The sequence below is a fragment of the Castor canadensis genome, chromosome 1 (assembly GCF_047511655.1).
Source record: "Castor canadensis chromosome 1, mCasCan1.hap1v2, whole genome shotgun sequence".
Lineage (NCBI taxonomy): Eukaryota > Metazoa > Chordata > Mammalia > Rodentia > Castoridae > Castor > Castor canadensis.
In genome coordinates, this window is record NC_133386.1 from 4,928,193 (window position 1) to 4,953,117 (window position 24,925).

The window sequence follows — 24,925 nt, forward strand, 5'->3', positions numbered from 1 at the left end:
AGGCAGGCATTGTACTACGGGACTGATTTTTGCATTTCCCACTGGATCCAAGATCTCTCTTACCTACTAGGAAGCCCCAGGCTCAGAATCAGGATTGCTTTGCTCTGTGGTTTCTGTTGGCCTGAGAAACTAATGCTGGAGTTTTCCATGCTAGCAGGAAGGACTCAGGCCAAGGCACTCTCTTGATTGGTGATGGAAGCTAATGGGAATTGATAAATTACTTCCTGTCCTACTGGGCAAGGCATCTACCAAGTTTTAGATTTCAATTGTATGAGAAATTACTTCTGCAATTCAGCCAGCAAGAGTGCATACATCTGTGTTTTTTTAATCTTATCAGAGTGTGACAAAATCAGAAAATTCATAGCTTTGCAGCAACATGTAAATGTGCACATTATAAGAAGACCTGTTTAGAGAATTCGAATGAATGAATGAATACACTCGGTGTATTTTCAGGGCTCCTCCGAGAGTATGGGATGCTCACGTCTCTGCAAGGTGGCTTACAGAATCCCATTAATCTTCCTGCCTAAAGGAGCAGACAGCAGGAGATGTCTCTAGACTGCACAGGCCCATTTCCCATTGGTCTCAGGCAAGTTCTTTGCACTTGGTTCTGATCTTGCAAAGTTGTTGGGAGGCCCCAGGTCTCTGAGAGGACCCTCCAGGGTCAAAACCCGAAGAGGATTTCCAAGGATAGCTTTGTACAAAACACTTACCCACCTCCTCCCTGAAGTTCAGCCATTCCAGCAGGACTCAGTGTCACATTGAAGCCTAAAAGTGAGCCTAATCTGCTCCAACTTCTAGATCACTGGACCCTCCCCAAGTGCTGCCCCCAGAGACTCACACTTCCAGTCACATAGGCTGAGGGTCTGAGGGTGTCTTGTTCTCTGGATTGACAGCCAAGTTAGGAAGCAAAGCAGAAAGCAAAGTAATCCTAGGGGACATTTGGGGAGCATTTAATACAGCCAGGCACTCCTCCACATCTGTACCCACACCCATGCAGCCACTGTCCTTCAGCCCTCTGCAGGAAGAAATGCTCAACTGTCCATTCTGCAGGTCAGGAAACTGAGGCAAGGGACGATTGCCTACAGTCACACAGTGAGTCAGAACACAACTGGAAGAGGAGCCCCAACCCTCAGCCTCCACATGGCACCCCTGACAGTAGGTCCAGCTGAGCAAACCTCTCCTCCAGGGTGCTTAGCTTCTTTCTCTTTACCTCTGGTCACTTTTCTTTCATATTTGCTGCTCAAGGACTGCTTCTAGATGGTTCACATGTGACTGATGCATGTTACAAGGAACTTTTGTTGTTTTTCACATACTAAAATTGACCAAGTAGTCCCTACTCCCTAGAAATTAGGGATGGCCTTGTGGCCTGGCTCAGCCTCTTAAACATAAACCAAAGCCATGCATGTCAACTGGAATCAGGTTGAAATGCAGGTGTCGGGCTTGCCTCAATATCTTCTCCTGCTGAAGACATCATAGCACCCATGCAGACGAGGATAGACCTCAGTTACAGGGACTGGGAATGCAGGGAAGCAACCTGGAATGCTGCTCAGGCTTGTAGAACATGGGGCCGGAGGGAGGAACAGACTTGCTCCATACCAGACCCCACGGCTGCAGAGGTGTTTAATGCTGCCACATAACCACAGCTCTCCTGTCCAATGCAGACATGCACTGTGAAAGAATGGAAAGGACAGAAGTCCACAACCCAGCTCAGCACCTGGCTATCTCGGGAATGTGCCCCCACTCACAGGCTGACCCATGGTCCGCGCAGATACCAAACATTTCCATGCATTTCTGTGGCTCCCAATCTGAATGTTCATGCAAATGAGATCTTTCATGTCTCCTCTGAGTTGGTAAGAAATCAAGTAGATTATTTTTCTTCCATGGTTCAAAGCATGAAAATTAAACAAACCCTGAGCTGATAAATTCATATAACAGGACAAAAGCGTTTAAGAGAGGAAACTCACATTGAAAGTGTTAAAGGACATTGCAGTTTCTAGAATTATAAGGTCTTTAAAGTTAGAAGGGACCCTAGAGATTATTAACCCAGCTTCCTTGTTTCACAGATCAAGGACACAAAGGTCTAATATGTGAAATGAATCCTTCCATCTGCAAAGTAGGAAAAACACTCCTTAAATGTGTCTTGTGCTGCAAGCCAAAGTCACTTCTATAGGACCACTTGCCTCTCAAAGGAGATATAACTGCTGCTCGGTCAGGTGTCATATTTCCTGAGTCATTCCTGTTTGCAAAGAAAGAACATAGCATGGTGAGTCATCTATTTATGCTATATTTTTATTAGGAAATGATGACATTGGCATTAGTGATTTTATCACATATACAGATTTGTATGGTGATCATGTCAAGATACAGAACAGTTCAAAAACGTGTTCCTTGTCCTGCTTTTTTATGGAAATACATATGCATGCACTCCTGTACACAGATAAACAGGTGAGCTCTGAATAGAGGGAACGGATTGTATCAGTGTAAATCCTAGTTGAAACATAGTTATGCATGTTATTATAACCACATAGCATTGGGGGGAATCGGGTGTGTCTATATACTGTTATTTCCTACAACTGCCTGAGATTCTACAAGTAATCTCAAAAAATTTTTGAAAATGTATCCAGTGTCAGAAACATAATTTTCTGACATGATTTCATGCCAACTGTGTCAATCTATAAGCAAAAAAGTTACAGTCCAGTTAGGGCAGTCATTATTCTCATGAAGCTATGTGTGCAGCATGCATGGCAAGCTTACCAGACTGAAGTGCAATAGGGCTCAAGTGACCAGCAAGGTTGGGCTCCAAGGCTGGGCAGGACTCAGGTAGGTAGAAAGGAGCTCAGTGTTTGGCTGACAAGGCAAAGGCTGTTCCACAAGCAGGTGCTGGATAGCCTGGAAGAGAGACTAACACTAACACAGCATTAAGAGTTTTAACTCAGTTCCAACATAAACAAACACAAGAGCCACCAATGTGTGGTGTGGTTGTTTTTACTGTTAAAAGCCAAACCTTGTTAAGAATCCCCAGCACATAAAACAAATGTGCAAAGGTTCCTGAGGCACCTCTGCAGAACCTGAGGTTCCCCAGAGCTCTGCAAATAATGAGAGTCCAGAAGGAGCAGAGGGTCTCAGGTCAGGCTGGACTCCTTTCCTCAGTCACTAAGTAGGTGTCTATGGACAAAGTTACATGTCTAACCCAAGTTTCCTCGATTCTAAAGCAAGTCATGCTAATGTCAGCCTTACAGTATATACCATACCTTCCAGAGCACTTTCTGATCAATTCTGGCTGAATTCCATTGGTCCCCCCGGGGGGAGAGAATTGCAGAAAGGACTCTAACCTGGAGCTAAAGGAAGCAAATCACCTGAATATAGTAAATGTAGGGCCTGGGCCTATAGATTCTGAACAGATGGAAAAGGAACTTAGCAGTCATTGAGATAGTCTCCTCCACTTTTCAGAAGAGAAAAACAAGGTCAAAATGAGGGTAGTTGGGAGAAAAATAAATCAAAACAAATCATAATGGTTCCAATCCACTCAGGAAATGAGATGCTCTGGTCACTGTCCTTATTTATTTAATATTCCCTCACACGTGCCAGGTGAGAGGAAAAATACTGCAGTGGGAGCAAAAGAAGAGAAATGAGATACAAAACTCAGCAAATATTTCCACTGTATTTTTTCCTCCTAACATTGTATAATTTACTGGATGTGTGAGACAGAGCACTAATTTGTTAAATCTATATTTAACTTTTTATATTTATATTCTTTCTACTTCTAAAAACAGGATTTGTAACAGCAATAAATACTCAGATGTTTCGGTCAAAGTAATTGAGGTAAGGCAAGATGAGAAACAAGGATAAAGGAGGTAGAAAAACAGTGTGTAGAGCTGTGGCAGACGCAAGTCCAGCTACTTAGCACAGACTTAGTTCTGAGTATCCGAGAACTTCAGACAAATGGGAAAAGGACACAGTTCATCACCATTTGGTCCTGGCAGTAGAAGAAATTTATTTTTACAAAGAAATTGAAGGCAACTACAAACTGAGCACACACTATGTATCAGACCCAATTATCACATAGATAATTTGTTTAGTCCTCATGAGTCCTGTCCAGAACCTGGCTATACACACCTCTATCTCTTGGTGGCCCAAGAAGTAGAATTGCTTCCCAAACAACCCTAAAGATAACTTGCTGCTGTCTACATCTGTCCCTTCAGACCATGACCTCCTCGCTGGCCAAGATGGTGACTCGTTCACCTTCAACTTGCCCAGGTAGGGGGGCACTCTAGGCCCAGCACATGCTTGACAGCTAATGGAGGAGTGTGGTGAGTGAAAAGGATACCTGCACTCTTCACACGTTCACTCATCACCAAACACAGGTCAGCCCACAGTCCACACAGCCCACGTGTTTCTGTGGCTCCCGACCTGAAACTCTGCTCTTGAATCTTCATGCAAATGAGATCTTCTCTGAGTTGGTAAGAAATCAAGTAGAAGATTATTTTTCTTCCATAGTTCAAAGCATGAAAATTAAACAAACTCTGAGCTGATAAATTCATATAACAAGACAAAAATGTTATCACACACTTACTGGGTTAAAACCACACAAATTTATTGTCCTTCAATTCCACAAATCAGAAGCCCAACACAGTATCACTGTGCTAAACCACGGTGTCAGCAGGGCTGGATCCTTCTGGAAGAGAGTCCATTTTCTTGTCTCTTCCATTTTCTAGAGGCGTCTGCAGTCCCAGGGAGGGGAACCCTTTACTGGGTCACTCTGGCCTTGGCATCTATCCTCACATGTCTTTCTATAGACTCTGACCTTCCTTATAAGTCCCCAGTGATTACATTGAACCCACTCAGAGAACCAGGATAAAAGCCCTCCTTGAGATCCACGTTCAGATCAAATCTGCAGTGTGAGGTGACACCCTAACAGGTTTCAGGGACAAGATCACTGACATTTTGGGGAGGCCATTCTTCTGTACACCTCGAGTGGGAAGAGAAAGATAATGATCAGGAGGTAGAAAGTGTGACTGGGGACCCTTCAGAGAAGGTGCCATTGGTGAAAAACCCAGAGGCTCACAAGGGATGTGCTCAGCACACATCACAGGGTAGCACCTGCACAGGCCCTGCTGTGCTCCGGGCCCTGTGAAGAGATTCAGGTGAGACGCAGGGCTGTAGGTAAGGGAGGTGATGTGGTGTTTGAAAGTGGACAGAGCTACTGGACTCACACTAAAAGGGAATGGAATCCACTGGAGGGCTGTGAGGGCTCAACTGCATCTCATGAATGGTGCCGAGAATGGACTCCAGAGAATGGTGAGGAAGACACAAGAGGCAAAGGCAGAATTGGGGAACCCATTGCAATGGTTTAGATAAGACCTCTTATCCGATCTTGCAGCATCCCTATGAACAGACCCCCCAATCCCCGTCTATGATTAGCTCAGCCAGTGCTCAGAATTGTCAGTCTCCTCCCAAACCCCTCAATTCATGAATCAGTGTATTTGATGTCTTTCAGATCATCACAAAAGAACTGGTATTTCCTCATGTTCTTATTGCATTTCCAAGGTTCCAGACACCAGGCTGTCATTTCTCATCCAGACCCTACAGACCCTAGTAAGACCCTCTGTCTCCTCACAGGAGGCCACCAGCCTAAGGGCCACAGAATGCCCAGAGTCACCAATGTGGCTCTCCATGTCTGCTTCTTATCACTGTTCAGTCAGCTGAGTCCCTGAAGGATTTGTCTGTCAAATGCTGATTCCTGTAGAGCTCATTTGAGGGGAGGTAAGTGCACTCCCAAAGGAAAATTAGTACATTTTCCATCAGGCACTGTGGCCAAAGGCACAGATCCTCCCTCCTTACCATTGGGAATATGTCCATGACAAACATATTTTGAATGGAAATTTTCACCCTACAATTTTGAATAGTGCGGATAATAAATTCTTGGACACCCCATTTTCTCTTTCCAGTTCTGTTTAATTTTTCCCACCAAAAACCTGGGTTCCACCTGGCATATTCTCTAATGAACACCAATTATACCAAAGAAGAGCATATTCCATACAATTATAAACACAGCAAGATCGGTACCAAGGGATTTGGTCTGGCTTCCAGTAAGTGATCTATGGCAGCTCAACCACCACAGGTAGAATATAAGTAGATTATCTGCCAAGGGCTCCCCAAGAACTCTTCTGATCAAAAACGCTTCTGATCAGAAAACTGAAAAGGAAGGAAAAGAAGTATTATAGGAAAATCTCCTTTTGTTCCTTAGGAGCAGAAAGAGCCCAAATTACTGCATTCAACTTGCAATTGCAATTCTTCCTCATCTGGGAAGCCAGTGGAAAGGAGGAGGCCCTTTGGGATTTCTCCTGATACATGATCTTTAGTTCTGTGCCCTCCGCCCTTAACTCTTCACTTGGACTTCCATGCAGACCTGTCAAGACAGTAACCAGAATATTAGATCTCCCTTCTCTGGGAATTAAAGCCTTCAGGCAAGATGTCAAGCAGAGCCATTCCATTTCTTGTCACTGCTAGCTCCTTCCCCACTTACTCCCCTCTTTCTCTGACCATTTAAAATATCCCCATCCTTGGCTGCAGCTGAAATCCCAATCAGAATAACAGAACCACTTTCCTTACACTCAACCAATTCTTGTGAAGAAAGTTGAAAGCTTGTGAAAAGTCCACCCAAAATGATGAGGGTTTCATCACCAAGCACCATCCTCAGGGGACACCGGCCATCAGGACTCTGCACTCAAAGTTCCAGGCACTGTTTCCAGGAGCCATTGTTGGCACTGGCTGTAACCAGCTGCTCATGCAGTGACGGGGACCTTCACTTCCTGCCCATGGAACCTAGTCCAGCCTCTTCTTTACCCCAGGCATGCTGTGGGATCAGTTCTGATCCCAGAATGCTATGCCCAGCATGAACCTAAACTCACTTGTCACCTGAGGTTTGTCTGAGTCCCAGGAGTCCTCCAGACCTACCAATAAATCTTCACCTTCCTCTTGGAAAGACAAGCTTACAGCAATGTTACCCAACAGCCCGCCATTAACATTTGGAGTCAGTTTCTGTGTAGGGCCACCCTGTACATTGAGGTCTTACTTCATGATCTCTTACTGTAGCTGAATACCACGACAGCCAGGCAATTTATGAAGAATAGAGATTTATTCAGCTCATGGTTCTGAAGACCAGGAAGTCCAATACCAAGATGCCGGCATCTGGTGAGGAGCTTTTTGCTGTGTGGTAACACAGTGGTGAGACAGAGTGAGGGTGCTAGCTCAGACCTCTCTTTTTTATAAAGCCACTAATGTCACCATAGGGGCCACATTATCATGACTTTATCTGATCCTAATTAATTTCCAAAGGCCTCGCCTCCCAATACCATTAACACGACTATAGGGATCAAGTTTCAATGCGCATTTTGGAGAACATCCACAGCTAGACCTTAGTAGACACTTAGCAGCATTTTGGCTTCTATGCACTGTCCCCAGTGTGGTGACAATCAAAACTGCCTACAAACATTGCCAAATGTTCTGAGGACAAAATCATCCCAACGGAAAGCTACTAGCTTGGGAATGAGAAAGGATGCCCCATGTGACTCTGAAAGCAGACAATGGTGTCTACAGCTCAAGGGTGTTGGATTCCGATTGTTTGGGACCTCAGTCCTGAGACCAGCACTTCTACAGATCACTGTGTGAAACAGGGAGGAAGGAAAGGAGGACGCCCACAGAGAGGGGCCAATGTAGAGCTGGGGAATCCCAGAAGGCACCACCCAGTGTCAACAACCACAGTGAACCCACCATCCTGATGTCACACTTAATGAGAAGTCCTCTCCAACCTAGACCACACTCCTCAAACAAAGAGAAAGAAGATTTGCAAAGACAAGAAACCTACTTGAAAATACACCTGGGAAAAGAAACATGCTCAGTGTAGCCCTATTTGTGGTGTTAGAGGAGAAACAATGCACTTGCCTATTCAAGACACCGTTTAAAATAAACCACACATGTCCAATGTTATCTCATGAAGCCATTTAAAAGTGCAGCAGGCCTGTGTTTGCTGATAGGGATGGACTCCAAAATCCACTTGTAAAAGGAGAGGAGTGAGGCACAGTGGTGTTTATGGTGCACTTCCATTTCTGTGAATTTAAAAGGTGGATGAAGGTGAGTGAATGCGCAGTTTTCTGATTTTTTCTTAGCAATTACATTAATTTGAAACTTTCTGCATAAAAAAGTACACCTACAAAATAGGAAAAGGAAACAGACCATCTTCAAAAAGAAAATGCTGCAAGGTGACCCAAGAAAAGGCAATTTTGCTAAAAGCAGTTGGCAACCAAGCTCGGTTGGCTCAGCCCCGAGGTCTCACGCTTTTAAATTTAATGCACTCCCAAAGTCCTCAGTGCATGCTAATTCTTGATAAACAAAGTTGAAACAGTTGGTGGGTTTTATGAGAGTATTATATTATCATGAATGCTTATTCTGGATTAATCCACAATGACACAATAAACTAGGAAATCTGCTAATATTCTCTGACTATAGGAGGACTTTCTACCAACATCACCAACACCGTGAACTTGCTTTTCTCGGGAAGCAAGTCCAAATAATGAACAGGACCAGATTAACTGGTAGCACAATTGGTGATCCAAAAGATTACAACTGTCCATTATTCATTTGGCTTTCGTTTGAGGGGGTAACATAATTTTTTCACTCGCAGCAATTCTGGCTGACTGACTCACTCTCAATTTCTTCCAACACGCTGAAACGGAAATCTCTTTAGATGGCAACAAAAACTTCTCTTCTAAGCCAAAACACTACCACCCAAGCTGGTGAGATCTTGGTAGGTCAAAAGCTAAGAGGAACAATTATTGCCAATTAATGAGGATGAAAGGAAGGACAGTTAAGTATATTTCTAAATAGATAAAACTAATTTGTTACATTTTTGGATAAAGTTTCAGATGTCAAGTAAGAATACAAAAAAGTAGCCAAATTTTATCAAAATGATCAACTTTTTAATATAAAGTTATAAATTTTTAAAGTGTGCTTAATAGTCTTCATAATTGAAGATTATGGTTTATTTAGGGAGTTTTCTGCTTTGGAGTCTTGTGCTCATTTGGGGGTTGTGCCTGTAACCTCACTCACTTGTCTTCCGTTGATGTAGGTCTTCTTCCAGGAAGATCAGAATCTTTGCAGCGAAATACACTGACTGACTAACAGAAAACTTGCCAGTTCTTATTCCTGTGCATGAATATTTGATGTCATGAGTGAATTCCACCATGGAAGGGCTATTCCAGGGCTGGGGGCGTGGCTCGGGTGGTAGAGCACTTGCCTAGCAAGCATGAGGCCCTGCGTGTGCCTATTCTCACAAAAACACTAAGCACAAAGCAAGAACACTTATTAAGTACATACTACAGCTTGGGTAGCTCTTTCATCAGTCTTTGAAACAGAGCATTATTATCACTGCTTTATAGATGCAGAAATGGAAGTTCCAATTGGTAGCTGAGGGAGAGTCTCAGCAGACTGTTGGAGCCCAAGTGTCCTTTCTCCACTGTATCACACTGAGAGAGGACAAAGACCGAGCTCTGGCATGAAGCCTCCATAGAGGGACAGGTCAGGAGTCCTCGCCTGCTCCTTTCCTGGCAGCTATTGGGCAAAAGAAACAGGTGACATTTGATCCTATAGCATCAACTTGCAGCGTTTCTCATCCCTTCCTCCAGCCTTCCCTGATAGTATTTGTTTCTCCAAAAGGGAAAGAAAGCCAAGGCAGGTAGAAAAATAAAATCTCAAGCGTCATCGGCTTGTCTCTTTTCCTCCCCCTCTCCACAGCATGGGGTGCATGCCACTTCTGACCCGAGGCCTGCTGCAAGAGGAGGCAGAACCTAAAGTGACCTCCTATGAGCTTCCAGAGACCCCATGCTTATCCACCAACATGTTTTTTTTTTTTCTGGGCAGCTGAAAAAGGTGGCCCAGAGCTATACCCCAGGCCCTGCTGCCCTGGTGAAGACCAGCAGGACTCACCTGGGAAGTGAGTACTCCATGGGAAGGTACCATTTTCCTACAATTGCACTATTGCCGCCTTTCCCCATGGCAGGAAAAATGAGGCTATTTTAAAAGTCAGTTGAATAAACTGATGTGCCCAATGGACTGGAACTACAAAATGGATGCAAGTTGGTGTGAGTCATCCCCAGAGGGAGAACACAGAAGAAATATGGTGAACATGGTGCTATCTCAGTTGGGTCTGAGAAGAAAGTGCTCTTCTAAGAGAAGGGAACCAGGAAAAACAGAGCAGGCCTCATTCTTTACATTTCCCATTAGCTCACCACCCCTCATGGTAGTATCCATCAATTTAACTTTTGGATGTCTGGAATCCAGCCAGGAACCGCTCGGCTTCCAGATGCTCAGCAAAGTGCAAACCAGCAACTTGTAGTGCCGCTGGAGCACCATGGGTAAATCAAAACCCATTTCTTTGCTGACCCAATTTCTCCAATTTATTACTTGATTGGAGAAATCACCTCTCTGCACTTGCAACCACATTTTGGTCTTTAGGAGTGCCGAGGCTCACTGCCTACCCTGAGTAATTGCTTTCCTTGGTTTGCTTCACTCTCACCTGTCCAGAGTCCCATTTGTCATATCTGTCATGTTCAGGCTGCCAGCAAGAAGCAAACATCTCCGTCATGATGCTTCCTGGACCCTGTTACTTCCAGATCCTCGAGTAGATCTTAGGTGACACAGTGGTGGTCATAAAGCTATGGATGCTTATAGGATGGTCACCACTGGAAGGAGGCAATGGTGTGGCTTTGTGCTCCCCTACCCCACTACTGCCATCATTCTCCTCCCTTCACATGCATGCAAGCAAGCACACACATGTTTAGAGACACAGGTGAATGCATGGTTTTTTGTTCTCTATTCTAAATCAGGCCTAGTAAGTCTACACATTGTTCAAACCTGAAACTTATCCTAATACACAAACCCCCAGGCTAGCTGGCCTTGGGCAGGTGGACTCTGAAGACATGTCCCCTGGTCATTGACCATCAATGTGACTGGGCCTTTTTCCAAGCATTCCAACTCCTCTTGAAGCTTCAAACGTGTTGGATAAATGAATTGATTTAGTTGCACACACTTTGGAAAGTCATTTAACCTTGCTGCACTTCAGTTTCTGTCTCTGAAAATAAGGAGAATAACTGCCACCTCACGGGACTGTTGTGTGGATCACGGGAACGTGGCTGGCCAACACTCACAAATATTTGCATCTGTGACAACTCATGGGCGGCTATCGATGTGTCCTATTGATAAGGCCTTTATTGACAGCAATGCACCAGAAGCCAAGGATGCAAAAGAAACTAAGGCAGAGGAGTCAAGCAATGCCCCCTTCTATGCTCTTTGTCGTGGTAACAGTGTGTGTCATGTGTGCAGCAGGCAGATCACAGAGCTCCTCTGTCACAGCGCCGAAGCTTAGCCTCGACTTCTTATGCCTCCACCCTTTAGAGGTTTTATGTTTTGCTTTGTTTGATTTTGAATTGATGCTGACAAGGGACAGAATGATTGCATGCAGCAGAGTGGGAAGAAGGGAGCAGCTATGCCTCTGCCCTTAAACTCTAAGAAAGCAAGACCTCAGCTGTGCATGGGCTAGGTTCCAGCCCTGTCCTGGGTTCCAGGAGACTGCTAACCCCACACCTTGGGAGACTCCATCTCTCCTTCAAGGCTGTAATCAGAGGATAAGGAAATAAGAAAGGAAAAAATAACCATGAACAAAAGAATCTAATTCAAGAGATGTCACCTACCCAACCTTCAGCAAACATTGTAAGCAGGGACATGTACAAAGTTGGTGGGGTCTGAGTCTTACGTAACTTGGGGAACCTCTGAAAGAAAAAGGTGACAAAATGATAGTGAGGAAACTAGGCATGAATATGATTATTTAAAGAAGAAAAGAAATGACACATTACTGAAAACCTGGAGCTCAAGACCCTTCCTATGAGACCTCTTGAACCTCAGAAAGGCTTCCTGATAGAGGCCTGGCTCTCTCCCTCCACTCCCAGGGCCCTCTGTGGTGACCCTTGCATCTGCGCATTCACAAAGCACCTGCAGCTGCCTCTTCACTGCAGCATCCTCTTGGTAAATCCACCTCTGTGTACCTGCAGGGACTAAGATCCTGCCATGCTTACCTTGTTAAAGAGGGATAACAACTTTGTCAAGAGCTAAAATTATTGGATGAGTGTATTAGCTACCTGTTACTTTGATGGGAGAGAGTAGAAATGAAACTCACCTGAGCTGTTTTTTTGTTTTTTTTTTTTTTAAGTGAGCCAGATCATCTGAAAAACCCCACTAGAGCACTTCTAAAGTCTGAAAAGCAATGGGAACAAATGCTGGATTAGTGTTTGAATCTATCACAAATAGCATATTGACACTAAGTGTCTCATGTTTGCAGTGTAGTAGAGTGAATCTTTGGGACTGGCCACAAACACCTCCACTCTGCCTGCTGGCATGAATGCCACATCTGACACTTTCCCTTTTCTCTGAGTGTGTAGCCCACCCATCCTCTCCACCTCCCTCTTTACCTCCACCTGTTTGGGAACTACATAGCTCCAATGGGACAACAATGGGCTTATTCCCTGCTGTTTCTGCAGACTGTTCCAAAAATTCATAGATCTCACTGCATCTTCCCAAGACTACAGGGTTGGGGCTGAAAATGCCCCACACCATTCCCCATTCCTGAAGCCACCTTGACCCACCTCTGTCCCTTGGTCAAACCTTCACCTCTACCCACCTCTGCCCAGAACTCTCATTCCTGCACCTGTTGTTCCAGACCCACCTGTCTGTGAAGACCGCCCAGGTAGCTCAGTGAAGAGGCTGCTCCTTTTCTGAAATCTGGCAGCCCTTACTCTGCTGCATGGGATTTTGATCACAGTCACATGTGTCCTCACTAGATTACAAGGCTGGAGAGGACCCTAGAAGAAAGGTTCTCAGCTTACCAATCACCACACCCAGAACTCACTTAACCCTGAGTGAACGACTAACAAATGACCTGCACATGTTTTATGCCAAAGGCCGTGGTACACTTTTTATTAAAAATTACAATATTCTGAAAACTGTTGACTAGAAGAGTTATTCTTTTTAAGAGTGACATTGGACATCTGCCATCTGTAGGAGTCGGTGTGCCCTGGAGCAGTTGTTTTACCTTTTGGCACCTTAACTTAACTGTGGGAATAAGGTGTACTGGGGAGAAGACTGCCTCGAAGGGAAAGGTCTTGTTGTCAGGCCACACAGCAACATCACTGCTGGCAGCCTCTGCCTGCAGAGTCCCATGGGGCCACCCAATATTTAGGGGCAGCTCCTTCTACCCCCAGCTGTGCCCATCAAGGACTTGGCTAAATGAGAGTCACCTTGATCTTCCTGTCAGCAGCCGTCACTTAGGAGGCATCTCCAGAAAAGGACAGCCCATCAGGACACTCCTGCCCGACTAGTAGTCTCACCCATTGGCTCCACCCACCCACCATCTTCCACATCACCAAATGCACTTGCTCAGCATGTAATGGTGAGCCTTATCTAGTCTGCACACACATTCTGCCCAGTCAAGAACTGTCCACAGGGCAGTTTCTGCAAAGTGCCGGGTATTGTCCTGATGATTTGGATGGATTAGATGTGTTTTTAAGGGTGAAATTAGAGAAAACTGGCCTGAAGTGCCAAGGTCATGAACTCACTCACCTTAAAAGGACACAGAAGTATCCCGTGATGGTTTAGCACTGCCCTGAGATGGGTGCACAGCACATGGGAAGTGACCTGGGTTATAGTGCTCCTTGTCACACTTCCCATCCCCATCGTCCCCAGCCTAAACCACTGCAAAGACTTCCTGATGGGTCTCCCCAACCATATCTCATACCTTCTCACACCCACCCATCCTTTCCATATGTACTACTTACTCTCAAAAAAATTCTTCACAGAGATTTTGAGAGAAAATAATAATAGACTAGAGCTATACTTAAGCACAGGCTCCAGTAGCTACTTGGGAGGCAGAGATCAGAAGGATTGTGGTTCGAAGTCAGCCTGGGGAGATGGTTCCTGAGACACTGTCTCAAAAAAACCCAACACAAAAACAGGATTGGCAGAGTGGCTCAATTGCTAGAATGCCTGACTGCCAAGCATGAGGCCCTGAGTTCAAACCCCAGTACTGCTCCCCAAAAGAAACCAAAAAAGGATAGAGCTGATCTTCAGTGTCAAAAGCCTATAGCCAAGAAAAATTTCCATGTGCCATTTTGCAGAGTCATGGGTTTAAGGTCTCAGATTTTCTAGAGCAATATAGAACCTCAACCTGATGATTGTATAAAAGAGCACTGACAGATGAATGTTGAGCTTGGAGGAAGTGAGGAGTATCTTTGCTTCCCAACATTTTGAAAACCACCTGACATCAGTTTTCTCAACATGCATCAAATAATAGTAATTAATAACAATAATAGTATCAACCAGCACGTGAGATTAGAAAAATCACAGTGGCCACACCTCCACACTGGGGAGAATTTTCAAATTCTCTGTGCCTCTCTTAACTTAAAATTACCTTAAGCCTCATGTTCCAAACTGAAGTGCATGTATTAGACTCAGGGATATGACTGTTAACTTCAAGGATATCTTCTTATTTTGTGTCTTCCTTGTGAAAATCTTAAGAAATAATAACATATCATCTGGGTCAGACAATATAGGTTAACAATGATTAAGTCTGCATTTGTCAGTGTCTATAACACCCTGATCACAAAATCCACCTCACCTTTGATACTTGGGACACACCACTGGTTGTCATGTTCTCACATTAAAATCCCACAAAAACCCACATCCACTGTTGAACTCACGTGGAGTTTTCTTTAATCAGATTTTTCAGTTCAATTTTTGTTTTGAGAAAAGTGTTTTTGAAAACTAAATGCTTGGTTCTCAGATTACTTAGATTTTGTTTGACATCATGAACTCCACTGGATGATGAGTACCTCCCAACCTTTCAGAGATAAAGCCCATGGAAGTGGTTAATTACACAACTCTGGACTTACAGTACCTGGGTTCAAAGTCCAATACTGCCACATATTAGCTGTGGGACCTCAGTAAGTTGCTTAGCTTATCTGTACCTCAATTTTCTTAACTCCAAAATGGGCATAAGTTACTAGTGGCAAATATGACTCTCAGAAAGAGTTCTAAGTTCTCCTCTGTGTCCAGGCATATAACCCTTTGAAGTGAGGGCCATGTGTGGCCATCTGAAATGCTTTGAACGATGAAATGTCAGCAGAAGTGGTATGAGTTACTGCAGGGTAATATTGAGGACCTGGTGCATGATTCTCCAAGTTCTCTTTCCCCAGAAAGAGAATTGTGGGGGCAGCAGTGGGTTGCAGATGACGAAGACAGAAACAGCCAAGAAAGCTGAACCTCCATTTGCACAGCCCTGGACCATTGACTAGACCCATGAACAACTTGACATGCTCAAGAAACAAACATTGTTGAGTTAAGCTGAGAATATTTTGGTGATGTTTGTTGCCATGGAATAATCTAGCCTGTTCCGGCTGATCCATTCCCTCACGGAGTGCTATGAGAATTAAGTGAATTAGTGTACATAAACACTTAGGAATGCTAGCTCTGCAAATGTTTGCTAAAATTTTTCTATTGAATTTATTCTAACATGCACATTTTTTCATACTTTCACATCTTATGACCGGTAGTATTTCATATTCTAGTTGGCAGCAGTATCTCTTCCTTAATGGTCCATAAAGTCATCATGCACCCTAGATTCCATGACACAAACCTTTATTAGCATTGTTATTTTCGGGACAAATAACAATCAGAGATTACAGTCTTCATATGTAAGTACCGCAGACTCACTTCATGGTATAAAACATTTTGCAATAGTTTAAAGCAGAGGAAAGTAAGGGAGAATGGAGTTACCATCCAAAGCACAGTAGCAACACATGGTGGACTTAGCACTGGTGACCATATTTATTTTTGGAGCAGATGTGCTGTTTGGATTCAATCTTTGTACATACCAACTGGTAACTCTTCACTAGTAGTGAATATGATAAGTCAATATTCAAAGAAAGCTTTTGGGGAAATGCTTGCAAAAATTGTTCAATATTATATTTTGTAGTACACTAACAAATTAATTCATCTGTCAAGATAATAATTGGCAGTTAAGAGCAAATTCATTATGTGTTCTTTTCAGCAAAACATCAACCATCACAATAAATAATGTTAACATGAATTTCATTTGTTTTTATAATTCTCTCTGTATTACATTGGTAAATCTGTTTTAGTTTTATAAGAAGCTTTTTTCCTAGTTTTACATTTGCACATATTGATGAAACAATAATAAACATTAAGTCAAAACACACGGGTCTTTAAAGGGGAGCTATACATTATTTAATTTTGAGAAGCACTGGCTCAAATTAAGCAACTATACAGTTATTGCTCTCTCTCTCTCTCTCTCTCTCTCTCTCTGACAACACTCCTAAAATATTGCTGTCAAGAGAAAATCATCACAAATGTGCGGACCTGAAGACTCTCTGGTTGGCAGTCCACCTGCAGGCTGGGACTTGAAAACCAAGCCTGAGGTCACCCATTGTCAAGCTCCAGCTCCACTGCAGGTCCCCTGGGCTTCTCCTCTCACTTGCTCTGGGTCACTATGGCTGGAACCGGAGGGACAGAGATCATGCTGGCAGGTGGTCCCAGGCCTCTGAGGAAGGCAGTAGAGAGAGTGGTACTATAGCAGCATTTCACATGGCCTCCAGAGCTCAGAGGCCACTAGTTGGGTACACAGTCTCCATCTGCCATTCTGCTGTAGAGCACAGCCATCTCAGCCTCTGAACAAAGCCCGCCCAGGCCCCACTCCTGTCACAGCTCCTGTTAGGGCTGCCTGAGCCGACATGGACTGGTGCGGTGCTGAACATCTGTGCCTTTGTCCTCGCAGATGCTTGCCTGGCCTCCCTCTTCATCAAAACACAGGGTGCACCAACCAGCATCATTTGCAACTACATGACTTGGCCAGGTTTGCAACTAAAAGCAAAAAAGTCATGTTCCTTTTGCATCTTGATTGGCATTTGGACCTTGACAGGGGTATCTAATGAATGAATGAATGATTTGGAAACCCTGCTCAGAAACTACCTTATCTTGGTTTCTTAGGGGAGAAATGTATTATTTAAAGTAATGAACTGAAAAAAAACTTTAAATTTTGATTATCTGGCTTTATGGGTTTAAAAACAACAGCGACATTCTTAAAGAGGTTTTAAGAATTGTCTCTTTCCCCAAATTTACAGATCTGACACTGTGGAGCTGGAATTGTCCTTAGGGCCTTTGTGGTTCCATCCCTGTTTTACAGGTGAAGGACCTAAAATCCAGACGCAAGTGGGGTTTTCCAAGGCCACACCGCTAAGCCCCAAACCAGGCTGTGGTTAGGACTCCCAATTGCAGGGCTCTTTCCTAAGCTGCAAAAAAAATATAAGAAATCATTCCATTTAATTTCCCTTGAGGAAATTCACTACAAATTGTCCCCAACTTACAAGGGATCAACTTATCATTTTTCAAAGTGACATACATCCCATAGAAGCTGTACTTAGAATTTTGATTCTTTTTCTTGGGCTAGCAATGGATGGTAAGATATTCTCTTGGGATGCTGGATATCAGGAGCTCCCAGTCAACCCCAAGATCATGAAGGAAACAATCCAGAGTGCACTGTGCTGTGCTGCTAAGCTATGATGTGTTCAGACTATTCTTTTATTCTTTTCTGGCAGTACTGGATTTTGAACTCAGAGCCTTGCACTTGCTGGCTTGAGTCACATTTCCAGCCATTTTGTTTTAGTTTATTTTTCAGATAGGGTCTCAAGGTTTTTCCCAGGGCCAGCCTCAGGCGGTGATCCTCTTACCTCTGCTTCCCAGTTGGCTGGGATTACAGACTCACAGTTAGTATTTTTTTAAATAGGACCTCACTAGCTTTTTTGCCTGAGCTGGCCTCCAACTGTGATCCTCCCTTCTCTGATTACAAGCACCTAGGATTGCAGGTGTGTACCACGATGCCTGGGCCTTTCAATACACTTTCAATTTATGATATTTTCAATTTACAGTGGGTTTATCAGGAGATAACCCCAAAATAAGTCCATTGCATCAGCCCTATGGAGTGCTGAGCTGAGCAGCCATGGGGCCATGGAGAACAAGAGAGTTACTCAGGGCACGTGGTCAAGCATTAACTGAGATAAGAATTGTGGCCCCAGGGACATGCATGCCTGGTGTACATGCAAGGAGAGGGTTAGGAGGTTGTTGTGCTTTGGACCATGTCCCTACAGTACTGTTGAAGACTCAACTTCTCATACCCGTGAATGATAATGCTCACAGGTAGGGTCTTTGAAGAAGTAGCTAAGTGAAGATGAAATCATTGGTGGGTATTAACCTAATGATTGGAGCCTTAGAAGAAGAGGAAAAGAAACACAGGGTCAAAAACACTCAGAGGGAAGATCTGAAGATGCATGGGAGAAGCCATGTCAGGACAGAGGCAGAGAGGCAAGTGGTGTGTTTATGAGTCAATGAACTCCAGAGACAGCTAGCAACACCTGAAGCTGGGAGAGACCAGGAAAGATCTCCCCCTACAGTGTCAGACAGATCATGGCCCTAATGACAATTTATTCTTGGACTTGTGGCTTCCGGAACTGTGAAAGAACACATTTTTACTGTTTTGTGGCACCACAGTTCCCCATTGTCTGCAGAAATTCTGCTGCAAGACCCTCAGTGGATGCCTTAAACCATAAACAGCACCGAATCCTTTACACACTATGCTTTTTCCTATACATGCATACCTATGATAAAGTTTAATTTACAGATTAAGTTCAGCAAGATATTCACAACAACTAATAATAAATAAGAAAATTATAATAATACACTGTAATAAAAGTTATTAAAACTTAATAATTATTCATTTCCAGAATTTGTCATTTAATATTTTGAAACCAAGGATGACCACAGATTACCAAAACCACAGAAAATAAAAGCACAGATGGAGGGGGCGGCTCTCATACATCTGGCCTTCCATATCCATGGTTCTGCAATCATGGATTCGACTAACGACAGATCAAAAATATTTGGGAAAAAAATAGCTTCTGCACTGAACAAGTTCTGAAAAAAAAAATTTTCCTTGTCATCGTTCCCTAATGAAACAGGGTGACACCCATTCACTTAGCATTTTCACTGTGTTAGGCAATGTATGTCATCCAGAGATGATTGAAAATATATAGAGGACTTATGAAGACCATGACATCTCATGTACAGTACTTGAACATCTACGGGGAAGCCCTGAACCCAGTCCTCGTGGACACCCAGGGGTGATTGCACTGTTCCAACTGCCCTGGGAAACTAGTACACATAGTCCTCCACACAGGGCACACATGTGTAGTGGTCGTTTTAGACTTTTAAACTCATCAAGGCACCACCAAAGATTTATAGCATTTGAAAGTATCCTGCAAACAATGAAACAGTAGAGAACTGATACCCAGACGTTCTTATTCCCTCAAATGCCTACATTCCTTCCATTCACTATTTACACACTCTCCAGCAACCTCCACCACAGAACAAGGTGAGAGGGAAGGGCAGGTGGTAATGGATAGAAGGAGGACAACAGTGCTTCCTTATGTTACAACCACACACAGACCACTCATTCAATAATTCATCAATAATTACCCATCACCCACCACATGTTGGACATGACTAGGCCTGGGCTACTGCAGGAAACAGACCAAAAACTCTCTCAGAGAGATTAAATGCATGAATGGACAGACAAGATAGATAGATAGATCAATAGATAGATGATAGATTGATAGATCGATAGATGATAGATAGATAGATAGATAGATAGATAGATAGATAGATAGATAGATAGATAGGAAAAAGAGTACAATATTGGGTAGCGACAAGTGCCAAGCAGAAGAGACATAATCGGTGATGTGGCCAGTGGCAGTCAGGTGCTTTTTCCATTTTGTCTGATCAGGAAAATCACAGGGCAGGGAGAACTTTACACTGAGTTCTGGATGTAAAAGCCAGCTGTGGCATCCTGGGCAGAGAGAATAATTACAGCAAGCACCCTAAGGAGAAACCAGCTAGTGTGGGTGGACAGTGGTGCTCTCTACCAGGTGCCTCTGGCTTTTCCACTTCCAGGCATACAGCTGCCTGAATATCCCCTGGGAAGTTAGACATGGCTGTGTGGCTTGCTTTGGGCAACAAGAGGTCAAGAAATGGCACATTCTTTGCCTTGTCCCCTTACTATTTCTGCAGAAGTCACGGAGCCTGTGTGGAAAGGAAGTTGACATCACCCTGAGTCCACAAGGCCTGTTCTGAGAAGACACTTCCAGCTGGCCCATACTGGACCAGGACTTAGGGACCAAGATTCCAGTTCCAAGAGAAAGTTGATTTTTGCTGTCTTAAGCCACTGATGTTTGGGGACACAACCTAAAACTACCATAGCTCCAAGAGAAGGAAGGTGGCAGAGGACTGGGGTGCAGTGGCAAAGAGGTGAAGATACAGAGGCTAGTAGGAGCCAGATCTGCAGAGCCTCTGTAAAGCACCCAAGGGAGTCAGTGCCTTCTCTTATATGCTAGGCGGAATGCTGGAGGGCTTCCAGCAAGGGATTGGTCTACCAGAAAGAGAGCATGTCATGAGGGTTCCAGGAATTAATTCTTGTAAAGAGCCTGGAAAAGTACCAGACACACAGCAAGCACTCAGGAAGTGCTAAGTTCTTATTCGGATGTCTTCAGATGGGTGATCCATTCCCTAACAGAAGTTGCCACTGACTAGCTGGGCTCCTGTCTAAGTTCAGCTCTCAGTCTGAGCTTTGCTTAACCAGGCCCTTAAGGTAGGCACAGAAATGAGGACTCGGCCTTTTGTGCAAAACCAGAAGTCAGGTTAAGAGAACAAAAATCCCCCAAAGGTGCTGGGAGGAATAGATTCTGAGCACATGGGGGTTCTGCTCGAAGGACAGGTGGGACAGATGAATGACTTTAGTGCATAATGAAGACCTTTGCTCTTAGGGACAGGCAGGAGGGGAAGGTGGCAGGAGTCCTCATTTCCATTTTCACTCATCAGTTTTGCCCTGAGGGAGGGAAAAGGCTGAGACCAGAAGGTGAAGATAATAAATGAGAAATGCAAGTTTACGATGGATAAAATGTAATTTGGGAGTTAGTTAAACCTTCCACTAAAGAGATAAAAAACTGAAGAAGTACTCCCTGGAAGGGCTTTTGACATGAAGCTATCCTGAAGCACCAAATCCTAAATTATCACTGTGCCTGTCTGCCTCATGAGAGACTTTAACTCCAAGAAAGGCTCAAGTCTGCTGAGCAGGACTTCAATAATGTACAAACACAGAGGACATGGGCCATGGCCAAGGCAGGGGGCACTCATAACAAAGCTACCAGTTGTCCCTGTATAGATAGTACAGCAGTCACTTTTTCTTCCATCTAAATTATAATCGTCTTGGTAGTAAATATGGAATAAGCAAAGACTACTTCAATGGCTTTTAATTTTCCCAGCATCATTAGAAATCAGATGGCGGGGGCCTTCAGGACATCTAGAGCATCAGGACACTATTGGGTTATCCAAATGGGACCCTAGAGACCAAGGAAAGGTGCAGCATGCAGTTTGCTAACCAAAGCCTATCAAGTGCCAACACCACACCAAAGGTCAGCAAATGCTAACCCCTCTAGTAAACAGTCCCTGTAAGCAAAAAGCTTTTCTAATTTTTTATTAGCATACATTAGTTGTACAGGGGGTTTCATTGTGACATTTATATATGTGCTTACAATGTATCTTAGTTAGATTCATCCCCTCTCTCTTCCCCCTTCTCCCTCATTGCTCTATTTTCATAAGTGGATGAAGTTCATTGGCCTTCTTCACCCTCCTTTACCCTCTCCCCTCGCACTGATACCAACCCATGGACATGTCCTGTTTCAGCGCATCTGTGTATGAAGATAGTATAACGAAATACACTGAAAGTTGTTGAATAACAGGGGAGCAGTGTGATAAAGTGTAAGTAATGGAGGGGATTAATCTGATCCAAGTAGATATCTACATGTGTGAACTACCAAGGCGAAACTCCTTTAAACAATCGCTATACACTTACACACAAAGTTTTATGGACCTAAGATGTCTTTATACCTCTGTAGATGCTCTGGTGAGCTGGTGACAGATTTGTGAAGAAGGTGCAGGTTTTGCTGGGCTCCCCTAAGCCTCCCAAGCCCAGAGTCACTGTACACCTGGGGCACGTTCAGACAGCTCCCTGGCATTACAGACTAGAGGGCGGGAAAAGACAGCTAACCCCATCTTAGTTGGCTAGGCTGCTATAAGATACCACAGTCTAGGTGGCTTATAAACCACCAATATTTAGTTCTCACAGTTTTGAAGGCTGGAAATCCAAGATTAAAGTGTTGACTGGTTCTGTGTCTAATGGGGCTGCTTTCTGGTTCACAGATACAACTTTTCATTGTATCCTTACATGGAGGAATAGGCGAGGCAGCTCTCTGCGGTGTCCCTTGTAAGGAGGCTCCAGCCTCATAACCTGATCACCCCCACCCCCAAAGGCACCACCTCCTAACACCATCTCCTTGAGGATTCAGTTTTAACATGGAAATCTTGGGAGAATACAGACATTCAGAGCATAGCCGCCCCTGATCAAACTCTCTGGCCCTCAGGCTTGTTTGAATCAGTGTCTCCTCCCTAGTTCTTCAAAGTGTTGTCCCTGGCTGCCATCATAGCCCTAAAGCACTTGTTCCTCTCAGACTTGCTTTCACTCTCGGGAGCCAGAACTCCAGGGTCCTCTTCACCTTGATCTCATCTCATGGGAGCCATGGAACCTGGGAACAAACAGTCCCTCCTAACAGGCCACCTTTAACTCTGTGCCTTCCAATTTCCCTCCCCTCTGCAGCAACTCCCATCTTTCCCCACTCCCTGGCTCTCCTACAAGCCTAAGAATCCTTCTGAAGCAGCAGCTTCTTTCTCTACACTCACCTCCTCCTAAACTCTAGGAACTGCCTCTGCACTCCCCCCCTCCCCAATTCCAACAGAGTTGCTGTCTTGACAACCACCAAACAAGGGTCTTACTTCAATTCCTTTCCCATGGACTTCTCAGTTATACCCTCAAACAAGGGCTTTTCCATCAGAGAAGTGGGCTGGCCTGCGCCAAGCTGAGGACTTACTCCTGCTGCCCATAAGCCTGATCCTAAGACCCTCCTATAGAGAAGTGGGGTATCTAGATAGAACCCCCTCTTCCAGGACAGGAAGCTCTGAGGAGAATGGGCAAGTGGCTGAGTTGAGGAAAGGAGAGGAAGGAAGAGGAAATGGAAGGGAGGGAAGTAGAAGGCAAGGGAACCAGAAGAGAGCAGGAAGGCAGGGGCAGGAGAGAGACCTATCTGGAGAAGTAGGGCGTGTCTTTGTCAGCATTTAAGTCCGTCTGGAGACCTCACTCATCAGCCTCACCATTAGATAAGGGAAGGGAAGATGGAGTGGGACTGAAATGGGTTTGTCCACTTGGAAGCTGCCCTCTTCTGGGTTTCAGGAGCCAAGGGAAATCTAAGAATGAAGAAATTCAGGTTCTCTCCCAACTTAGCTGTAAACAGTGGTATCAATGACACCAAGGGCCAGGATATGTTGGAGTCCTTAGTGAAAGAGGTGTCTTCTGGGGAGGGAACCGGCTTGGGAGAGATAAGAGGAAGGACCACGAGGGTTGGAGGGTAGGGATAGTAAATTCCATTCCACACTGAGGAAACTGAGATGGGAACAGCATTCACCTCCGCACTGAGAACTCCAAGCTCACATGGGAATATTCACCAGAGGGACCCACGCTCGCCCTAACCTCCAGTGCTCCAGGGTGATACTGGCTCTAGGGTATATATGTTAAAAATGTGAAAGCAGAGATGGAACCCTGTCACATGATCATGGACTCATTCCTTGTAAGGATCAAATTATTCAAAATCCCTCCTTCCAGACCCCAGCAAGCCTGTGTACCGCCAAGGCTAAGCAGCCCACAGAGAGGGCAGATCAGAAAACCACTCTCACTTATCTGAGCAAAATCCAGTTTTTGAAACCAAACAGCAATTGGCCATGTAAGAAGGAAAGCATGGGGTGGGGAGGAGGTCAGGAAGGCCCATGGGTGGGAAATACCCATAGGAACTTCTCATGCCAGTATTCTCCTGAAACAAACAAGAGCAGTTCATCTTTTTTTTCCCACAATATTTGGGAAAAAATATGAGTGAGCTCAAGGAACTGCTGGATTTTACTGAGATAAACTCAATTTAACTGCACTGATTTCTTGTCTCAACGTCTTCTAGGTTCCTAAAAACTGAGTCGTTTGGCCACAGCCAGCCTCCTCTTCCCTCAGAGAGAAGACCCTTTAGCCCTCCCCCAAACCCAGCTCCTCTTTCTGATTTTCTGGGGGAGAATGAGGCCAGGGCAGCACAGGGCCGGAGCACTTGGGTTGGATGACACCCTTCCCAGGGCTATATTTGTATGCAGCTGAAGAGGAAATGAAGCCTGGCCATGCCTCTCAGCTGTAGGTCAATCAGAGTCGCCAAGGAGGATGCAGACAAGCACGGAGCAGCTGTGTTCCTGTCTGTCTGCAGCAACATGCAATTTGTCCAGTGCCCTCACCATAGAATTCCTTTTCAATGTACTTGTGGTATACATTAGAGGGCAGCTGGCAAGAACTTTTGAAATCTGTCCCTCATCAGTGGAGTCTACTTATTTTTTTTTCTAATTCTAAGCATACCTTCCCTGCCAGAGAATGAGTTCTATTTGCTTCAAAAATTGCTATAAAAGTCAGAACTGGTGAGCATAAATGGCTCTAAATTTAGCAAATATTGTTCGCCCAACCAATTTGCAGTATTTTTCTTCCCACCCTTTTAAGCCCTACCTTGGCCTTAAAGTCAAAGTTTAACTGGATGACCTGTCTCCCATGCCTGTTCTTGCCTTC

The 24,925-nt window shown here is 44.4% G+C and overlaps 1 long non-coding RNA gene across 1 annotated transcript; it reads right to left on the bottom strand.

Moving 5' to 3' along the window:
* Nucleotides 1–443: 443 nt before the first annotated feature.
* Nucleotides 444–12,913, bottom strand: LOC141422561 (uncharacterized). Its single transcript, XR_012447195.1, has 3 exons — nucleotides 12,776–12,913; nucleotides 2,755–12,306; nucleotides 444–2,236 (listed from the first exon to the last, which is right to left on the bottom strand). It is a non-coding gene; the product is annotated as an uncharacterized lncRNA (long non-coding RNA).
* Nucleotides 12,914–24,925: the final 12,012 nt, after the last annotated feature.